The sequence below is a fragment of the Diabrotica virgifera genome, chromosome 1, assembly GCF_917563875.1.
Source record: "Diabrotica virgifera virgifera chromosome 1, PGI_DIABVI_V3a".
Taxonomy (NCBI): Eukaryota; Metazoa; Arthropoda; class Insecta; order Coleoptera; family Chrysomelidae; genus Diabrotica; species Diabrotica virgifera.
In genome coordinates, this window is record NC_065443.1 from 196,009,291 (window position 1) to 196,032,239 (window position 22,949).

A 22,949-nucleotide genomic window follows, 5' to 3' on the forward strand; every position below is an offset into this window, starting at 1 on the left:
GTAAAACCCACTTTTTACATTCCAAAACTTTATTTTTTTATTAGAATACTGTCATTTGATACATCTCTGCTAGTTTTCTGCACAAGTAATTAAAAAGAAAAAGAAGTCGAAATTGTACAAATTCAGTATCACAACAGGCCAGACAGGGGGCCACGTTCTGCCAACAGTTGAAGCTTGGATTTAAGTACTTCTGGCACATATTTTACAATATTTTTTACATCATTAGAAAGAATCACTGTTCTGTCGAAGTTGAACAAGATCTCCTCTAATTGATCAACCATTGTTGATGATAGGGCCATTGACTTAATCACTATTTTGGCCAGAGATCTGTGAGCCAACATATGAGCTCGTACTGCCCTTGTGTAAGCGTGACCAGACATAATTTTTTCGGTTGATTTTGCCGCATATATGGTAATGAAAAGTTCAGCCAATCCACCACCTTGCATAGTGTAACCAATTGCCCCCATGAAGGACATCAATAGTGAAATCCACCTAGCCTTATAACAACATTTGACAGATCAGGATCATCGGGACGACTAGCAATGATGTCTCTTGCCTTGAGGTATAGGGGTTGGTCAAATGTCACCAGACATGTAACTTGCTTCAAGGATTTAGTTTTCTCTACTCCGTTCAAAAATTCTGTAAATATTGTATCATAATCACTTGGAGGAGCGTTGATAAATAGCTAGTAAACAATAAATGTTAGTTCATATGGCATGTTTCTTGTGACAGCTTCCATGAATCCATGCCATCCTAAGAGGCCGGGAATATCTCTAATTTTCCCATAGAGTCACAGAAGATCAGGCACAGATAGAGTCACAGTTTCAGTTGGTGTGAACATTCCCTTCGGATCTATTATCTTGATTTCTGATAAACCTTGAAGTTTTGTCCTTTCAAAATGAATTAGTTGAACAGCTCCCTGACTTGCATAAATCTCAGGCGTGAGTTTCGTTTTTAACCGAGGAATGGATTGGTTAGGTGCTACTGCATGTTTTGGTGCAATACAAGAAATGCCACCCATGACGTGAAAAGTGTTGTATCCGTCGATTGTATGTACTTTAAAATCAGCTTTATCGTACACCTGCTGTGTAAAGCACGGCTGGTCAATTTTTTGCGGATCGCCTGCGATTGCTGATTTTTTCAGACAAATAGCTTCTTTATAGGATGAACAAACCCCCAAAGAGGAAACTACATCAACCAATTTTCTTGATCCGTACTTTTTGTAGAGCAACACGGCCAACCCTACAAGGACTGGTGAGACGAATGATCTGGGCCTTACCGCCGCTACAAGACTATGAGCAAGCGCGTTGCTTTTCTTCTTCCAGTTATCATACTCCCCACGTTTTTTATGAAGCACAACTTTTTCCATAAATGCACGTAGTGTTTCAGGAATTAGTTCTTCATTTCGTTCTAAAAACTTATCCGGTGGGGGGTATTCCTGTGTCTCATAAACCTGGCTCCGGACATCCTCAACAATAATGGCAGCAGCCGTCTGAACAATCCGTAGTCTTTCCTCTTTTTCATTTTTTAACGCTTGTTGGTGCCAAGCGCCGTTCAAGATTTTGTAACCTGTGCCTTTGAAACAAACGAGCGACTTCTTGTTTCGGGACATGATAATAATTATATCGCTTCCGTATTTTTTGAGTAGATGAGCTTTGGCTGTCTTTTTGTCAGGACGATACTTACCCCTGATTTGGTCGATCAAATCATCGAGCAAAAATTGGCACTCCCCATCCCTATTCTCTGAATAATTGTAAACATCTTGCACTGCTCTTTTAACATTATCGGCAAATGGACTCGATTTTTTAATCTTTTTTTGAGTGATTGGGCGATTGTACAGTCTTCTCATGCATAAACTATGATACCGGCAATCAGAGGCTACTAAATCTGAGACAGGCAAAAGGCGTTTGATTATGGCTTTGCCATACTGATCATCACGTTCTTTTGCTCGTTTTATAACAGTTTCTTTAAATTTTAAAACTCGAACCTGATACACCATATTGCGGTTGGTTGTCTTTTTACTTTGTTGTTCTGTAAACTCAGGTGTTATGACGAGGCCAAACATAAAACATTGAGTTTTGAAATTAAAAGGTGGTGCAGTAGAACGTCTTTGAACTTGCTCCCTATCCTGCTCAACTTTATTCAAGTAAGCGTTAATCATTTTTACATCATTGTAATTTTTACTACCTCACGCTATTAACAGCTTAATTAATCTTACTCTGTCATTAAAAAAAGAACAATTATTGGAAATAATTCTTATTTATTTATAAGTAAAGCTCGGATTATAGGCAAAATGCCTTTTTTTGCCTATTTTGCCTATTATAATTGTTTTTTGCACTTTTTGCCTTTTTTCGTAAATTCCGCCTATTTGTGGCTTTTTTAAAATTTCATGGTACTACCCATGATATTGTTCTATTACTAAACCATTCTATAATAAAATTTTGGGTCAATAATAAAATAAAAAAATAGTTGAAAGACTGATAAGTTTGTACACACTTGAATGAATAGAGGAAATAAAAAATGTAGTATATCAAAGCGTGTAAATAATTTATTTCTTTAGCTGAGCGCTTTCGACATAAATGTCATCATCGGAGCTAATGCTAAAATAAAAAAAGAGGTCTTGTAAGAAAAAGAAGTACAAAACTCTTTTTTTTTACTTACGTCAATTGTTAAAAAAGTACCGCTACAAAATTGAGGTGTTAACATTTGCATCTAGTGAAAATAACTTTTGGTTGGATATCCTCCGTACAACCCCAAACAGCAAAAACAGAAAAACGGCCACATTACACGTTACACAAACACAAAAAGAATTTTTTCATGGTATAGGTATCACCCATCCATTGTTGGCCTAGTAGAAACAGCTGACTGACCAAGTCGGATATTTAAATCTGCTTTTATCTGTTCTGCGTTGACGTATGACATCTGACATTAAATTCTGAATAATTTTAACATTTTTGAAAGAAAAATTAAAAATTTTTAAAAAATTTTTAAGGAAATGTACCTTAGATGTTTGTACTAATCAACTAATAAATTAATTGATAACATGATTGATTTTAAGACTAATTGGCCCAACATACATACACACCTTGTCAGATAAAAAATAAAAACAGGAAGTAATGAGGAAGATCAGTTTTTAATGGTGAATTCTCAAATTCAATATTCTAGGAGATATTAGATCATTGAAATTATAGATTGAGATAATATTAGATTGTTGTTGTTATTCATCTTTTGTAAATTATGTAAGTCATTGAAATGACCTTGACAGAGTGTATGGATATTTTACTAAGTTGAATCGTTAATGTTTATAGTAGAAATATTAAATTATTTAAATGCTAAGATGTTAAAATGAGTATATTCAGTTTCTACTGTTGTAAGACATTGATAACAAACCAATAGAATAGTGTTCAGTGGAATTCAATTCTTAACAAAATAGTTTCAAACACTCTTGTTGTTAAGTGTTTTATTTCTAAAGTTCTCATTACTTGATGATATAAGTATGTTATGTAAATATCTGTAATACAACAATGTATATATAAATCCGGCCAATAGACACAAGTTTTCCTTATTTGTATTTTAAGTTATAAAATTAAATGTTAAATATAAATACACTAGTTTTTATATATATATTAAAGATTGTATGAGGTCACTACTCCACTGTCTCCCATAGATACTTGAATAAAGGTTTATAATTACAATTCAAATTGATCTGAGTATTGACACAAAAATCAGGATTAGACTTCATCTCTCTAGAAATCTCCAGGTCCTCCAACAAATTCATTAATCTATAATTTTTAGATGGAATGTTATGCAAAATTTGGCTGTCTTTAGTGGGAGAGAAGGAATGATTGGTAGAATTAACATGATAGCCAAAGTTTGATTTTTCTGGAGTTCTGACATGCTCCTTGATTCTTTGAGAAAGGGTTCTCATTGTCCTTCCAACGTAGGTGGTACTGCAGTCACCACAAGATAGCTTGTATATGCCACTTTTATTTAATTTATCTATTTTGTCTTTGGTTTTACTAAACAGTGATTTGATGGTATTTTTAGTTTTAAATGAAATTTTGAGGTTCTCAACTTTATTTGAAATTACACTTGAAACTTTATCTGAAATTGGCCCCAAATAAGAGATAGATCTGTAAATACAGTTTTTGGTATTGTGTTCATCTGTGTGAAAAGCTTGATTCAATCTTATTTTGAGCAATTTCTTTCTTATAATGTTGTCTATTATCAAAGGAGAGTAACCGTTGTTGACTGCTAACTGTTTTAGTATAGAAACCTCATTATTATAGTTGTCTTTAGACATAGGGATGTTCAACAGTCTATGTATGTAACAATGAAAAGCTGACATTTTTTGTTGGTATGGATGATTAGATGAATTTGGGATAATGTGGTCAGTTTGTGTAGGTTTTCGGAAGATTGAGAATTCCAGTTTAGAAGGTGTTTTTTCAATAGTCAGATCTAGAAAATTAATACTATTATTGATTTCAGTCTCAAGAGTAAATTTGATAGATGGGTGTAGACCGTTGATCAGAGATAGGATGTGATTGGGTGTGTTGGTGGGACCTTCAATGAAGGCTAAGATGTCATCTACATATCTGTGCCAAAGAATAATTTCAGGACGTGATTGTACGAACTTAGTTTCAAGTGAATCTAGGAAAAGATCAGCTAACAAAGGAGAGAGTGGATTTCCCATGGCTAGCCCTTCTGGTTGTCTGTATAGTTTGTTGTTAAATACAAAAAAGTCTTGAGACAGGCAAAATTGTAGCAGAGATTTGATGTGAATGATTTTTTGAGGATCTATTTTGTTGGATAATAATAAATCACTAACAATGGGTATGGTTTCTTGTCTTGGAACATTTGTAAAGAGATTTGTCACATCGAAGGAGACCATTATGAAGTCGGATGGTAAAGTTATAGAAGAAAGTTTAGAGACTAACTCTTGAGTGTTTTTGACTGTATACTTAGGAGAATAGTTGATAAGATCGTTCAGCAGTTTGTTTACAAACTGGGCCAGGTTCGACAAAGGAGTATTAACAAAGCTAACAACGGGTCTGATTGGGAAATTTAATTTATGGATTTTTGGAAGTCCATATAGGCGTGGTATTAAAGGGTTCTTGACAATAAATGACTTGGGATTAGTTTGAAGATGTTCAAAGAAGGTTGAGTGATTTGATAAAATGGCTTTTAAGTCAGTATTTAACTTATTCATTGGACTCTTGTTGAGTGGTATAAATGTGTTGTCTGATAGAAAATTTTCAATCTTATTTATATAGTCTTTACTGTACATTATTATTAGGCAGTTCCCTTTATCCGCTTTCGTTATTGTGAGTTCATGTGTTCTTATTTTATTAGAAATAGACTTGATAATTTTTATTTGTGAGTGGTAGGTAGAAATCAATTTTTGGTTGTTAGTGTATCTATGATATTGTTGATTTAATTGAAAAAGACATGCTGTTTTTATGTTATTTTTGACTGATGTTGAAATATCTAAACTATTTATAATACTATCTATCTCTACACATAACAACTCAATGTTGCTTGTATCTGGTTTAGATTGAGTACTGAATTTTAAACCCTTGCTCAAAAAATCAAGTTCTTCATTATTAAAATTGCAATTTGTTAAGTTCTTAACTCTGGTATGAAACTTATGAGAAGAAAAGTGACTCACCTGATTCCTGTTGTTATCTTTATTGTTATTAGGATATTTGTTACCTGAACGTTCAGCAATAAATAATTAAGTTTTTTGTTGATTTTATCAAATTTGACCTGTTTAATTAGTGCTAATTCTTCATGGTGTTCTTGAAGTATCTGCTGAAAAACTAGAAAAGGAGTGACCTCTACAATCTTGTCATACAAAATTTTAAGTTCAATGTCAAAGGAGTTGATTTTAGCATAATGAATACATATTTCTTTCCTGAGTAATTTTCAGTTGTTAGTAGCTCCAATAGCTATTTATTTATTTTATATAGGATGTGATATCCCTTATATTTACTTAAATTTGGTTATATGCCTTTTATTTTATATAAATACCAGAATATTTGCAATGCAATTCATTTTTAATATGTCTACATTATTTGACTATGGTTACTTACTTACTTTTGGATTTTTAGTTTAATTTGATTAATACTTACACTTTATATTATAAGTCTTTATAATTTTAAATTAATTACATATTTTTTTAAAGTACATCTATTTTTTTTATCCAGAGATAGATATTCTCTGATGTCATTTATTTATAATGAATAAATATTTTATAGTGTGATGAATACTACAATTCATTGGGTAATATTTTTATTTTCCCCAGAGTAACATCTGAAAATTATTTTGGTACTTTAAAATTTTTATGATTAATAATTTAAATTAACTATATACATTGACTTAATATTTACTTTATTATGAGTATTTATTTTTGATTTGTTCTGAACGATTACTACTGCATACATATATTTATTTCTGGTTAGAACTTTCGTTTTCTTGTTTTCCTTGAGAAAAATTTCTCACCTGTGTTCGAAATTTTTCTGATGAGTGGAGGGAGTGTGTAACATTCCTGTTTTCTTTGGGAAAAATTTCTCACGTGTGTTCAAAATTTTTCTGATGGGTGAGAGGAGTGTGTAACGTTACAAACGTCACATCTTTGATATTTTATTTTAAAATAATTATTTTAACTTATTTCCTTTAATATTTCATTAATAATTATCTTCTTCTAATTGGTTTACCCATTTTCCCCTTTAAAAATCGGTTGGCGCTCTCTTTTATTACCTTCTTTTATTATCTTCTATTTAATATATCTCTTTCATTTAAATCATCATACTGAACATACCTCGTATATTCATACTCTCCAAATATCTGTATTTTCAATACGGAACATGCCGCTACTTCATAGTACTTGGTTGTCATTTTAAACGTCGTTTTCAATGACAGTGTCACTTCATGGACTTGACCCCCTACTCCCTGACATACACTGGAAGGGAAAAATTAATCCTTAAAAAGGCATGTAATTCGAAAAATAAATCATTTTCTATTTCAACAAATCATCTTCCTCTTGGGGTAAGAATAATATATTGTAATTATATTTCTCCATCTAACCGTTTTTATATTGTTTTTTATCTAACCTAACTTCCAATGTCAGACCATGTGTTCTGATATTTTAGTTTCAAATATAATTATCTTTTAATTTACATGTATGCACGTTTAGTAATCAGAATTTTAACTATTCTCATCTAAATTTCATTTGATTTATTCTTGTCATCTGCTACTCTTTCTGACGAATAGAACGGCAGATGGCACACGTTGGTTTTTCTTCTTGATGATTGATATGTGTCTCTATTTTATAGTTTTTTTGGAAAGAAACCACTTTTCTCCCTCCGGGAGTTTCAACAACCCTCAAATCGCCGGCGATACAACAACGAGGACCATGTCATCAGGGCTGCAACCACATAACCAAGACTGCAACGACCAACATCCGTAGGCCTGGTGGAATACAACACCTACAACCCCAGAGCCCGTTGCAGAACCAGCAGCAGTACCATACGACATCAAGAAGATACCATCAGCTACCAAAAGCCATAAGTATAATCCAGAATTGTTAGTTTTTGGCAAGAATTTGAATACATTTGTTAATGCAATTTACTAAGTCATTTTATTTATTATATCTTTATGAACAATAAACATGATTAGTTAAAAACTATGTTTTGTTTGCTTCCATTCCAATTTTCATAGTTCATATCTAAGGTTAGGACAAGACGAACACACACCTGAGTGACTGAGCTAAGCTAAGGGTGTAACGATGGCTATCTTGGTTAGTTGAGGTAATATTTTCGAATATTGTTTCAATTAGCTGGGGTAGTCCATCGCTTATTCGTTACACTGGCAACATTCCTATTAAAATAAAGTCAGAAATAGAGAGAAAATTACTCAGGAAAGAAATATGTATTCATTATGCTAAAATCAACTCCTTTGACATTGAACTTAAAATTTTGTATGACAAGATTGTAGAGGTCACTCCTTTTCTAGTTTTTCAGCAGATACTTCAAGAACACCATGAAGAATTAGCACTAATTAAACAGGTCAAATTTGATAAAATCAACAAAAAACTTAATTATTTAAAAGCTGAACGTTCAGGTAACAAATATCCTAATAACAATAAAGATAACAACAGGAATCATGTGAGTCACTTTTCTTCTCATAAGTTTCATACCAGAGTTAAGAACTTAACAAATTGCAATTTTAATAATGAAGAACTTGATTTTTTGAGCAAGGGTTTAAAATTCAGTACTCAATCTAAACCAGATACAAGCAACATTGAGTTGTTATGTGTAGAGATAGATAGTATTATAAATAGTTTAGATATTTCAACATCAGTCAAAAATAACATAAAAACAGCATGTCTTTTTCAATTAAATCAACAATATCATAGATACACTAACAACAAAAAATTGATTTCTACCTACCACTCACAAATAAAAATTATCAAGTCTATTTCTAATAAAATAAGAACACATGAACTCACAATAACGAAAGCGGATAAAGGGAACTGCCTAATAATAATGTACAGTAAAGACTATATAAATAAGGTTGAAAATTTTCTATCAGACAACACATTTATACCACTCAACAAGAGTCCAATGAATAAGTTAAATACTGACTTAAAAGCCATTTTATCAAATCACTCAACCTTCTTTGAACATCTTCAAACTAAACCCAAGTCATTTATTGTCAAGAACCCTTTAATACCACGCCTATATGGACTTCCAAAAATCCATAAATTAAATTTCCCAATCAGACCCGTTGTTAGCTTTGTGAATACTCCTTTGTCGAACCTGGCCCAGTTTGTAAACAAACTGCTGAACGATCTTATCAACTATTCTCCTAAGTATACAGTCAAAAACACCCAAGAGTTAGTCTCTAAACTTTCTTCTATAACTTTACCATCCGACTTCATAATGGTCTCCTTCGATGTGACAAATCTCTTTACAAATGTTCCAAGACAAGAAACCATACCCATTGTTAGTGATTTATTATTATCCAACAAAATAGATCCTCAAAAAATCATTCACATCAAATCTCTGCTACAATTTTGCCTGTCTCAAGACTTTTTTGTATTTAACAACAAACTATACAGACAACCAGAAGGGCTAGCCATGGGAAATCCACTCTCTCCTTTGTTAGCTGATCTTTTCCTAGATTCACTTGAAACTAAGTTCGTACAATCACGTCCTGAAATTATTCTTTGGCACAGATATGTAGATGACATCTCAGCCTTCATTGAAGGTCCCACCAACACACCCAATCACATCCTATCTCTGATCAACGGTCTACACCCATCTATCAAATTTACTCTTGAGACTGAAATCAATAATAGTATTAATTTTCTAGATCTGACTATTGAAAAAACACCTTCTAAACTGGAATTCTCAATCTTCCGAAAACCTACACAAACTGACCACATTATCCCAAATTCATCTAATCATCCATACCAACAAAAAATGTCAGCTTTTCATTGTTACATACATAGACTGTTGAACATCCCTATGTCTAAAGACAACTATAATAATGAGGTTTCTATACTAAAACAGTTAGCAGTCAACAACGGTTACTCTCCTTTGATAATAGACAACATTATAAGAAAGAAATTGCTCAAAATAAGATTGAATCAAGCTTTTCACACAGATGAACACAATACCAAAAACTGTATTTACAGATCTATCTCTTATTTGGGGCCAATTTCAGATAAAGTTTCAGGTGTAATTTCAAATAAAGTTGAGAACCTCAAAATTTCATTTAAAACTAAAAATACCATCAAATCACTGTTTAGTAAAACCAAAGACAAAATAGATAAATTAAATAAAAGTGGCATATACAAGCTATCTTGTGGTGACTGCAGTACCACCTATGTTGGAAGGACAATGAGAACCCTTTCTCAAAGAATCAAGGAGCATGTCAGAACTCCAGAAAAATCAAACTTTGGCTATCATGTTAATTCTACCAATCATTCCTTCTCTCCCACTAAAGACAGCCAAATTTTGCATAACATTCCATCTAAAAATTATAGATTAATGAATTTGTTGGAGGACCTGGAGATTTCTAGAGAGATGAAGTCTAATCCTGATTTTTGTGTCAATACTCAGATCAATTTGAATTGTAATTATAAACCTTTATTCAAGTATCTATGGGAGACAGTGGAGTAGTGACCTCATACAATCTTTAATATATATAAAAACTAGTGTATTTATATTTAACATTTAATTTTATAACTTAAAATACAAATAAGGAAAACTTGTGTCTATTGGCCGGATTTATATATACATTGTTGTATTACAGATATTTACATAACATACTTATATCATCAAGTAATGAGAACTTTAGAAATAAAACACTTAACAACAAGAGTGTTTGAAACTATTTTGTTAAGAATTGAATTCCACTGAACACTATTCTATTGGTTTGTTATCAATGTCTTACAACAGTAGAAACTGAATATACTCATTTTAACATCTTAGCATTTAAATAATTTAATATTTCTACTATAAACATTAACGATTCAACTTAGTAAAATATCCATACACTCTGTCAAGGTCATTTCAATGACTTACATAATTTACAAAAGATGAATAACAACAACAATCTAATATTATCTCAATCTATAATTTCAATGATCTAATATCTCCTAGAATATTGAATTTGAGAATTCACCATTAAAAACTGATCTTCCTCATTACTTCCTGTTTTTATTTTTTATCTGACAAGGTGTGTATGTATGTTGGGCCAATTAGTCTTAAAATCAATCATGTTATCAATTAATTTATTAGTTGATTAGTACAAACATCTAAGGTACATTTCCTTAAAAATTTTTTAAAAATTTTTAATTTTTCTTTCAAAAATGTTAAAATTATTCAGAATTTAATGTCAGATGTCATACGTCAACGCAGAACAGATAAAAGCAGATTTAAATATCCGACTTGGTCAGTCAGCTGTTTCTACTAGGCCAACAATGGATGGGTGATACCTATACCATGAAAAAATTCTTTTTGTGTTTGTGTAACGTGTAATGTGGCCGTTTTTCTGTTTTTGCTGTTTGGGGTTGTACGGAGGATATCCAACCAAAAGTTATTTTCACTAGATGCAAATGTTAACACCTCAATTTTGTAGCGGTACTTTTTTAACAATTGACGTAAGTAAAAAAAAGAGTTTTGTACTTCTTTTTCTTACAAGACCTCTTTTTTTATTTTAGCATTAGCTCCGATGATGACATTTATGTCGAAAGCGCTCAGCTAAAGAAATAAATTATTTACACACTTTGATATACTACATTTTTTATTTCCTCTAATAATAAAATATCAATGGTTTGTTTATATAACAGATTTCTAGGAAAATGTACCTGATCGAGACTTGAGGGTTAACTATTTGGAAATCCCTAAGCTTTATTAGTTTATTATCAGTTGTACAGTCGGTTACTGTATCAGAGTTTAATCACAAATTGCTATATCCTGGTTTAGTTTTGTTGCGTATACCGAAAAGCAAAGAACACGTTTGAAAACGTTTTAGACATTTGTGTGAAAAGATGACATCTAAATTAAGGCTATGGATCGCACCTGATTCGGAACTTTCTCTAGAAGGAGATGGAGCATTTTGTAAACCATGCGGAAAATCGGTAAGTTTTATTTTTTCTCTTTTTTTCTCGTCCCACAACATAACTAAATTATAGAGCGGTTTTAGAATTCTAATTATTTTTTTTAAATTCTCAGATTTCAAGTAGAAAAAAGTACTTTATTGACCAGCATTGTGGAACCCCACTTCATAAACGTAATTTGGAAAAATTAAATTCTTCTAAGTTAGCCCAAATATCTCTGCGGGATAGTTTAAGCAGTTCAAAAAAAAAGGCGGAAGACGCATTTAAATTTGATTTATGCCAGATGATGATTGCATCCAGCATTCCTCTATATAAAGTTAATAACCCTAGTTTTAAATGCTTTTTCGAAAAATATCTTAATAAATCCTTACCGGACGAGAGTACATTGAGAAAACATACTGTGGAAAAATGTTATGTGGAATGTATTTCAAAAATTAAGCGGGAGTTAGAGGGCAATTTTTTGTATATTATCGTGGATGAAACGACAGATGTATGCGGCAGGTATATAGCTAATTTAATGACTGGAATTTTGAACGAAAACTTTACGAGAAAACTTTATTTAGTTGCCGTTAAAGAATTGGAAAAAACAAACAATTTAACAATAAGTCGATTTATACAAGATAGTTTAACAAACTTCTTTTTACCCAACCCTATACCAGCGAATAAAATAGTTTTAATGCTTTCAGATGCTGCGGCATATATGTTAAAAGCTGCTGTTAATTTAAAGATTTTTTATCCTAACTTAATTAATTGCACTTGTGTAGCCCACGGGGTAAATAGAATTGCTGAAGAAATAAGAAATCTGTTTCCGTTGGTAAATAATTTTATAAATTTTATGAAAAAAGTTTTTGTAAAGGCTCCGTTGAGGGTGCAAATATATAAAGAAAGACTTCCCGGTGTCCCTTTGCCACCTAAACCAGTAATTACAAGGTGGGGAACCTGGCTCGAAGCAGTTTTTTTACTTTGAACACTGCAATGTAATAGAATTAGTTATGTCAGAATTTGATGATGATATTTCCGAAGCCATTCGAGAAGCAAAAAAAATATTAAAAAATCCCAAATTGAAACAGGAACTCGCTTATATCAATGACAATTATAAATTAATAGTTACCACAATTACCTTATTAGAAAAACAAGAGATAAATTTATGTGAGTCAGTAAACTTAATAGATAATTTAAAGACGAAAATTAAATCGGCACCTGGAAGTAACGGTCAATTAATTTAAAAAAAAATGAAATATGTTTTCGACAAGAATGGGACATTTTCCGAGGAATGACAAATTATGCCAGATTTATTATCCGCCCTGAAATATGCTCCAATTACATCTGTCGATGTCGAACGTTCGTTTTCAATGTAAAAATTAATTTTAAGTGATCGAAGACATAGTTTTAAGGCCGAAAATATTGAAAAACATTTAGTTGTTTCTATTAATGATAAAATTTTAACTGGTTACAATGTTTAATTATTAATTAACAGTTATTTAGTTACTAGTTTATTTATACTAATGTTATGATTATGATGTGTAAATATACCTGCCTTAAGTTAATATTACGTTAATTCACTTTGTAGAATAAATAATAAGTTATATTCCTTTATTGCCTATATTTTGCCTAAATGTTAATATTCCTGCCTTTTTTAATAAAAATCTTTGCCTATATAGGCGCCTTTTTCTTCAATTTTTGTTGCCTATAAATCCGAGCTTTATTTATAAGTAGTAGAAATGTATTATGTATTTATAAGAAACTAGGAGAAATTTATCAAATAACAGCATTCTAATAAAAAATAAAGTGGGTTTTGCAGAGACCATTCAAAATTCGCAATTTTCAACTTGCACTTTAGACCGAACGGTTCGTCTGAAAAAAAAGTAAATAGTGATATTTGTAGAGAATTTTAAGTACTTTAATTTATGTTAACAGATCATTTACTAAAAGTTAATAGTTTTCGAGATTTAAGCAAAAAAGCGAGAAAAAGCAGAAATTTTTCGCTTTTTTCGCGATTTTTTCAATGTTCCGTCACGAAATTTTGTCCGCAAACCTCATATTCAGATTCAGCAGCCCAAAATCCATATATAATGAAAGAAATCAGAACTACCCCAGAACTTTCCTAGTCAAAACACAATTTTATTGAATCATTAGATATCAACGATATTCGGATCTTCAAAAACTTGTATTGGGAACAGAACATCTAAGGTAGACAAGGTTATAACATACAAGACGAAACGGAAAACGAGGCGTCCGTCAGGCATGTGAGCCATCCTCCTTTTTGTTAAATATACAGGGTGTAAAGAAACTCTACCGACAAACGAAGACAGGAGATTCCTCAGATAATTTTAAGACAATTTAACCCAATTCACCTAGTCCGAAAATGCTTCCTAAGGGAGCTAGAGCTCTGAAGATGGCGCCATGTAATTAGTTTTTCTTAAATACCTTCAGAACACTTCTATCTAGAAAAACGAAAATTTTTATACATATTTACTTTCCAGAAGTGAATCGATTTAATCCATTGCGAATTTCTAGTACCGGTCATAGGCGTCCGTTTTGGGTAGGGCAACGGTTATTTTATTGCATAACTTCTTTGTCTTCAACTTTTAGGCATTTTTGATACTGGATTATTAAATTGTAGGGTATTCTACTACTAAAAGGTACTCTTACTTTAAGTCGGTAGGATACACCGTTTTCCAGAAAAATCGATTTGAAAGTTTTTAGATTTGGGAATAAAAAAAATTGAAAAAAAATGAAAAAAATTTAAAAAAATTAAAAAGAAACAATGTATTTTACCAACTTAAAGCAAACGTAGCTTTTTGTACTCGAATATCTCATAATTGAATAATCTAGTGTCAAAAATACTTAAAAATTATATATAATAAAGTTATGCTATAAAATAACTGTTGAACTACCCAAAACGGATGCCTATGACCGGTAATAGAAATTCGCCATTAATGAAATCGATTAATCTCTGGAATATAAATAAATGTTCCAGTTTTCATCTTTCTAAATAGTTTTTTTTTAATCTTTTTTTTTAATTCGGAGAACGAAAAATTTTCAAATCGATTTTTCTAGAAAACGGTGTATCCTATCGACTTAAAGTAAGAGTACCTTTTAGTACTACAATACATCACAATTTAATAATTCAAAGTCAAAAATGCTTAAAAAATTAAAGACAAAAAAGTTAGGCGATAAATAACCGTTGCCCTGCCCAAAACGGACGCCTATGACCGGTACTAGAAATTTCCAATGGATGGAGTCAATTCATTTCTGGAAAGTAAATTAGCATACCAATTTTCGTTTATCTAAATAGAAGCGTTCTGGAGGTATTTAAGAAAAACTAATTACATGATGCCATCTTCAAAGAGCTCTAGCTCCCTTAGGAAGCATTTTCGGACTAGGTGAATTGGGTTAAATTGTCTTAAAATTATCTGAGGAATCTCCTGTCTTCGTTTGTCGGTAGAGTTTCTGGACACCCTGTATATTCGAGATAAACATATATTCTCAATTAATAATAATAATAATAATAATAATAATAAGCCTGTGGGAGTTTTATGTCAGTTCTTCTATCAGGCGCGGCCCCCTGCGAATGGGGGATGCTTTCTGGGTATTCGTAGCGCCAATACCCAGAGAGTAGCAGGAATACTTGCCGTGGAACAAAAACTGACACCTGGCAGTAGGTATAAAATGCACACCCATGAGAATGGAGACTAATAGTTTATGTTTAGGGCCGCTGCCTGGGGATCGCCAGGGCACGTCTGGAGCCGACGCTGGACGTGACAGCATGCGGGACGTCGGTGGCAGGGTGTTGAGGAGGCGGGCCCCTGTCACACAAACAGCTACAGCCCAACAACAAGAACAACAACCACAAGCGAGCCAAACAACAGCAAGAGCTCCACTCGCTGAAGGTGCTGCGCCGGAACATCAGCCGGCGCTCACTCAAGCGGGACGACCGAGGCAGCGCATGAAATGGACTGTGTCCATTAACGAAAGCATTTTGCGCTTCTATTATAAGGTGACAAACCTCGGTCAAGAAACGATCGGCTACAGACAACAGCTGTATGCCGCATTTTGCAGGGAGTACCCAGATATTCAAGTATCGGAGCAAAGAGTATCAGATCAATACCGGGTAATCGTAAGAAACAACCTTATCCCAGAGACTAGACGCAATACGATCAAAAGCGAAGTCGAACGGGAGATTAATAACCAAGAGCTAGTTTTAGATCAAGTCCCTAATGAAATCCTTGATGAGCAGATTCCTGAGATTCCCATACCAGAAACTCAACCTGACAATACACAGCAGGAAAACAACGAGCTGCGCGATAGTCTAGAGAACGAAATGGCTCGTGCCGTACAAGAGTTTAATGGAACAAATCCACTTAGCAGACCACCGCTACCACGAATAAACTCTTGTAAGAAACTAGGTGCCCTGTTACAAATTGTGAATACTGAAGTCCTACCCAATTATGTCGTAGAAGCCCACACATTGGAGTATCTGCATATGCTAATCTACTGTGCAGCTACATCAATTGCCAATGTAATGGGCGTTAAGATCAGAACACGACGGGGTACTAATAACGGAAGGACTGGTAACAGAATTGCACCCTGGGAAAAAAGACTTCTCGGAAAAATTGAATTACTGCGTAGGGATATTGGTCAAGTCACAGAATATATAAGAGGTGTTACAAGTAGAAAAGTCATTAAAAGAGCTGAAGAAATAATGCGGAGCACTGCAAGACACTCGAGATACGATCCAGAAAATAACACAGCCCAACAGTGTCTGGATACATTAAAACAAAAACTCTCCGTCTATTCAGGACGATTAAGAAGGTATAAAGTTAGTAACAGCCGAAAATGTGACAATGCACTTTTTGAGAACTCTGAGAAGGCGTTCTACCGAAAACTCAATTCCACCGTAGAAAGTGTCGACAAGTCTTACCCAAGCCAAGAAGAAATTCATGAGTTTTGGGGAAATCAACTTTCCACACCAGCTGCTTTTAACAACAATGCTGGCTGGATAGAAGATACGACGCACAACTGTCACCACTACGTCACTGCTAACTACGAACCATTCACGACTGAAGAAGTCTCAAATGTCATCAAAGAGCTTCATAACTGGAAATCTCCTGGACCAGACGGAGTTCAGAACTTCTGGCTTAAAAAGTTTTGGAGTGTTCATGAGTGCTTATCAACATTAATTAATCATGTTATTTCTAATCCGCAGGAATTACCATCATTTCTAACTCAGGGAACTACTTATTTAATACCCAAGGATCAAAATAACACCCAAGATCCATCCAAGTACCGCCCAATTACTTGTCTTCCAACTTTGTATAAATTGGTCACATCCTGTGTAACCCGGCGTATCTACCAACACTGTGCTCTAAACAATATCATAGAGCCTCAACAGAAAGGATGCGCTAAGGGTTCCCTGGGTTGCAAAGAACAGCTTATCATCGACTCAGTCATTTCTAACCAGGCATTCATTAAAAAAAGAAACCTTTTTACTGCTTTTATTGACTATAAAAAGGCCTTTGATTCAGTACCGCATGAATGGCTAATAGATATATTGAAAATATACAAAGTAGATGATAACATAGTGACCTTTTTAAGGCATATAATGAGAGATTGGAAGACTAAAATTCACCTCCAAATACCTGGTGAAAACAATATCGAAACCGAAAATATCGCAATCAACCGGGGCCTATTTCAAGGAGACTCGTTGAGTCCATTGTGGTTCTGTTTAGCTTTGAACCCCCTTTCCCAACTATTAAACTCCACTGACTCAGGTTTTAGCATTAAAAGCAATAATACTGTGGTAGCGAAGCTCAATCATCTGTTGTATATGGATGATTTGAAATTAATGGCTTCCACTCGAGAACACCTAGAAGAGATGCTAAAAACTGTAGAAACATTTTCTAATGATATTAGTATGCAGTTCGGTCTAGACAAGTGCCGTGTTTTGAATATAGTCAGAGGAAAGGTACAGCCCGGTGGATTCGATATGCAAAATGGCCAGAACATCGAGGCCATGGGCGACAACGATATGTACAAATATCTTGGAGTAAAGCAGGCGCGGAAAATTGACCATAAGCAAATGAAAACTGAGATAACTACTGAGTTTATAAGAAGGGTAAAACAGCTGCTTCGTTCACAGCTTAACAGTAAAAATTTGTTTAAGGCACTAAACACCTACGCTTGTTCCGCGCTTAGCTATTCATTTGGTATTGTTAAGTGGACAAAAACGGATATAGAAAATCTTCAGCGAAAAGTACGAACACACCTCACAAAGGCACAAAAACACCACCCTAAAAGTGCAGTAGAACGAACGACATTACCCCGGTATTTAGGAGGAAGAGGACTTATGGATATAGGTGAGCAATTAGATAAACAAATTGCTAATTTAAGAACTTATTTTCAGATGCAGGCTGAGACATCTACTCTACATCGCGCTATCTGCGCAGTAGATGACACAACACCGATCAAACTGAGGGAAGCAGAACTACGCATAAACCACCTTACTAAGGACGAAAAAGTGCGCGCCTGGATGGGTAAACCTTTGCACGGGCGACATCCCAATGAGGTCAGCCAAGATTATGTCGACAATATAGCGTCGAACTACTGGTTGACATCAGGAAAGATGTTCCCTGAAACGGAGGGTTCATTACTGGCCATTCAGGATCAGGTTATACCAACCAGAAACTACCTGAAATATATCATCAAAGACCCTCAGGTTCAAAACGACAGATGCCGATATGGATGTCAAGCCCAAGAAACCATCCAACATCTTACAGGGGGCTGCCAGGCATTTGCTGCAACTGAATACAAGGAACGGCATGACGCAGTGGGAAAAATCCTTCATCAAGAGATAGCTATCAAGCTGGGACTTCTCCAAACGGACCATCTCCCGTATTATCAATACGTCCCTGAGAGTATGCTTGAGGATGGCAACTACAAGCTATACTGGGACCGCACTGTGCTCACAGACCAAACAGTGTCACATAATAGACCAGATCTCGTACTAGTTAATAAATTAACAAGACAAACAACACTAATTGATGTGGCGATACCTAACAACAATAATCTACGTAGTAAATTCACTGAAAAGATCGCCAAGTACAGAGATCTAGAAATTCAAATACGAAGGCAATGGAGAATGCAAAGTACCCAGACGATACCTATTGTTATATCTACTACTGGAGTCATTCCGAAGAACCTCCTCGAAAGCATAAAAAGGCTGGGTCTAAATGAACATCTTTACAAGACCATGCAGAAAGCTGTACTACTCGCAACGGCCAGATGTGTACGAAAATTTTTGGGAGATACACCTGCATACCAAGTCACCTAGGGCTCGATAACACGGAAAGAGTCCCACCAGAGCTCAATCCTTTTGATACCGTAGGTATCTGGGATGAGTCAATTTTCCCCTTAGAGGGAGTGTGAGCCGTATGGCTAAATCTGGATAATAATAATAGTAGAGTCCTGTGGGAGTTTTTTTTGTCAGTTCTTCTATCAGGCGCGGCCCCCTGCGAATGGGGGATGCTTTCTGGGTATTCGTAGCGCCAGTACCCAGAGAGTAGCAGGGATACTTGCCGTGGAACAAAAACTGACACCTGGCAGTAGGTATAAAATGCACACCCATGAGAATGGAGAATAATAATTTATGTTTAGGATCGCTGCCTGGGGATCGCCAGGGCACGTCTGGAGCCGGCGCTGGACGTGACAGCATGCGGGACGTCGGTGGCAGGGTGTTGAGGAGGCGGGCCCCTGTCATACAATCAGCTACAGCCCAACAACAACAACAACCACAAGCGAGCCAAACAACAGCAAGAGCTCCACCCGCTGAAGGTGCTGCGCTGGAACATCAGCCGGCGCTCACTCAAGCGGGACGACCGAGGCAGCGCATGAAATGGACTGTGTCCATTAACGAAAGCATTTTGCGCTCCTATTATAAGGTGACAAACTTCGGTCAAGAAACGATCGGCTACAGACAACAGCTGTATGCCGAATTTTGCAGGGAGTACCCAGATATTCAAGTATCGGAGCAAAGAGTATCAGATCAATACCGGGTAATCATAAGAAACAACCTTATCCCAGAGGCTAGACGCAATACGATCAAAAGCGAAGTCGAACGGGAGATTAACAACCAAGGGCTAGTTTTAGATCAAGTCCCTAATGAAACCCTTGATGAGCAGATCCCTGAGATTCCCATACCAGAAACTCAACCTGACAATACACAGCAGGAAAACAACGAGTTGCGCGATAGTCTAGCAAACGAAATGGCGCGTGCCGTACAAGAGTTTAATGGAACAAATCCACTTAGCAGACCACCGCTACCACGAATAAACTCTTGTAAGAAACTAGGTGCGCTGTTACAAATTGTGAACACTGAAGTCCTACCCAATTATGTCGTAGAAGCCCACACATTGGAATATCTGCATATGCTAATCTACTGTGCAGCAACACCAATTGCTAATGTAATGGGCGTTAAGATCAGAACACGACGGGGTACTAATAACGGAAGGACTGGTAACAGAACTGCACCCTGGGAAAAAAGACTTCTCGGAAAAATTGAATTACTGCGTAGGGATATTGGTCAAGTTACAGAATATGTAAGAGGTGTAACAAGTAGAAAGGTCATTAAGAGAGCTGAAGAAATAATGCGGAGCACTGCAAGACACTCGAGATACGATCCAGAAAATAACACAGCCCAACAGTGTCTGGATACATTAAAACAAAAACTCTCCGTCTATTCAGGACGATTAAGAAGGTATAAAGAACTTTGAGAAGGCGTTCTACCGAAAACTCAATTCCACCGTAGAAAGTGTCGACAAGTCTTACCCAAGCCAAGAAGAAATTCATGAGTTTTGGGGAAATCAACTTTCCACACCAGCTGTTTTTAACAACAATGCTGGCTGGATAGAAGATACGACGCACAACTGTCACCACTACGTCACTGCTAACTACGAACCATTCACGACTGAAGAAGTCTCAAATGTCATCAAAGAGCTTCATAACTGGAAATCTCCTGGACCAGACGGAGTCCAGAACTTCTGGCTTAAAAAGTTTTGGAGTATTCATGAGTGCTTATCAACATTAATTAATCATGTTATTTCTAATCCGCAGGAATTACCATCATTTCTAACTCAGGGAACTACTTATTTAATACCCAAGGATCAAAATAACACCCAAGATCCATCCAAGTACCGCCCAATTACTTGTCTTCCAACTTTGTATAAATTGGTCACATCCTGTGTAACTCGGCGTATCTACCAACATTGTGCTCTAAACAATATCATAGAGCCTCAACAGAAAGGATGCGCTAAGGGTTCCATGGGTTGCAAAGAACAGCTTATCATCGACTCAGTCATTTCTAACCAGGCATTCACTAAAAAAAGGAACCTTTTTACTGCTTTTATTGACTATAAAAAGGCCTTTGATTCAGTACCGCATGAATGGCTAATAGATATATTGAAAATATACAAAGTCGATGATAACATAGTGACCTTTTTAAGGCATATAATGAGAGATTGGAAGACTAAAATTCACCTCCAAATACCTGGTGAAAACAATATCGAAACCGAAAATATCGCAATCAACCGGGGCCTATTTCAAGGAGACTCGTTGAGTCCATTGTGGTTCTGTTTAGCTTTGAACCCCCTTTCCCAGCTATTAAACTCCACTGACTCAGGTTTTAGCATTAAAAGCAATAATACTGTGGTAGCGAAGCTCAATCATCTGTTGTATATGGATGATTTGAAATTAATGGCTTCCACTCGAGAACACCTAGAAGAGATGCTAAAAACTGTAGAAACATTCTCTAATGATATTAGTATGCAGTTCGGTCTAGACAAGTGCCGTGTTTTGAATATAGTCAGAGGAAAGGTACAGCCCGGTGGATTCGATATGCAAAATGGCCAGAACATCGAGGCCATGGGCGACAACGATATGTACAAATATCTTGGAGTAAAGCAGGCGCGGAAAATTGACCATAAGCAAATGAAAACTGAGATAACTACTGAGTTTATAAGAAGGGTAAAACAGCTGCTTCGTTCACAGCTTAACAGTAAAAATTTGTTTAAGGCACTAAACACCTACGCTTGTTCCGCGCTTAGCTATTCATTTGGTATTGTTAAGTGGACAAAAACGGATATAGAAAATCTTCAGCGAAAAGTACGAACACACCTCACAAAGGCACAAAAACACCACCCTAAAAGTGCAGTAGAACGAACGACATTACCCCGGTATTTAGGAGGAAGAGGGCTTATGGATATAGGTGAGCAATTAGATAAACAAATTGCTAATTTAAGAACTTATTTTCAGATGCAGGCTGAGACATCTACTCTACACCGCGCCATTTGCGCAGTAGATGACACAACACCGATCAAACTGAGGGAAGCAGAACTGCGCATAAACCACCTTACTAAGGACGAAAAAGTGCGCGCCTGGATGGGTAAACCTTTGCACGGGCGACATCCCAATGAGGTCAGCCAAGATTATGTCGACAATATAGCGTCGAACTACTGGTTGACATCAGGAAAGATGTTCCCTCAAACGGAGGGTTCATTATTGGCCATTCAGGATCAGGTTATACCAACCAGAAACTACCTGAAATATATCATCAAAGACCCTCAGGTTCAAAACGACAGATGCCGATATGGATGTCAAGCCCAAGAAACCATCCAACATCTTACAGGGGGCTGCCAGGCATTTGCTGCAACTGAATACAAGGAACGGCATGACGCAGTGGGAAAAATCCTTCATCAAGAGATAGCTATCAAGCTGGGACTTCTCCAAACGGACCATCTCCCGTATTATCAATACGTCCCTGAGAGTATGCTTGAGGATGGCAACTACAAGCTATACTGGGACCGCACTGTGCTCACAGACCAAACAGTGGCACATAATAGACCAGATCTCATACTAGTTAATAAATTAACAAGACAAACAACACTAATTGATGTGGCGATACCTAACAACAATAATCTACGTAGTAAATTCACTGAAAAGATCGCCAAGTACAGAGATCTAGAAATTCAAATACGAAGGCAATGGAGAATGCAAAGTACCCAGACGATACCTATTGTTATGTCTACTACTGGAGTCATTCCAAAGAACCTCCTCGAAAGCATAAAAAGGCTGGGTCTAAATGAACATCTTTACAAGACCATGCAGAAAGCTGTATTACTCGCAACGGCCAGATGTGTACGAAAATTTTTGGGAGATACACCTGCATACCAAGTCACCTAGGGCTCGATAACACGGAAAGAGTCCCACCAGAGCTCAATCCTTTTGATACCGTAGGTATCTGGGATGAGTCAATTTTCCCCTTAGA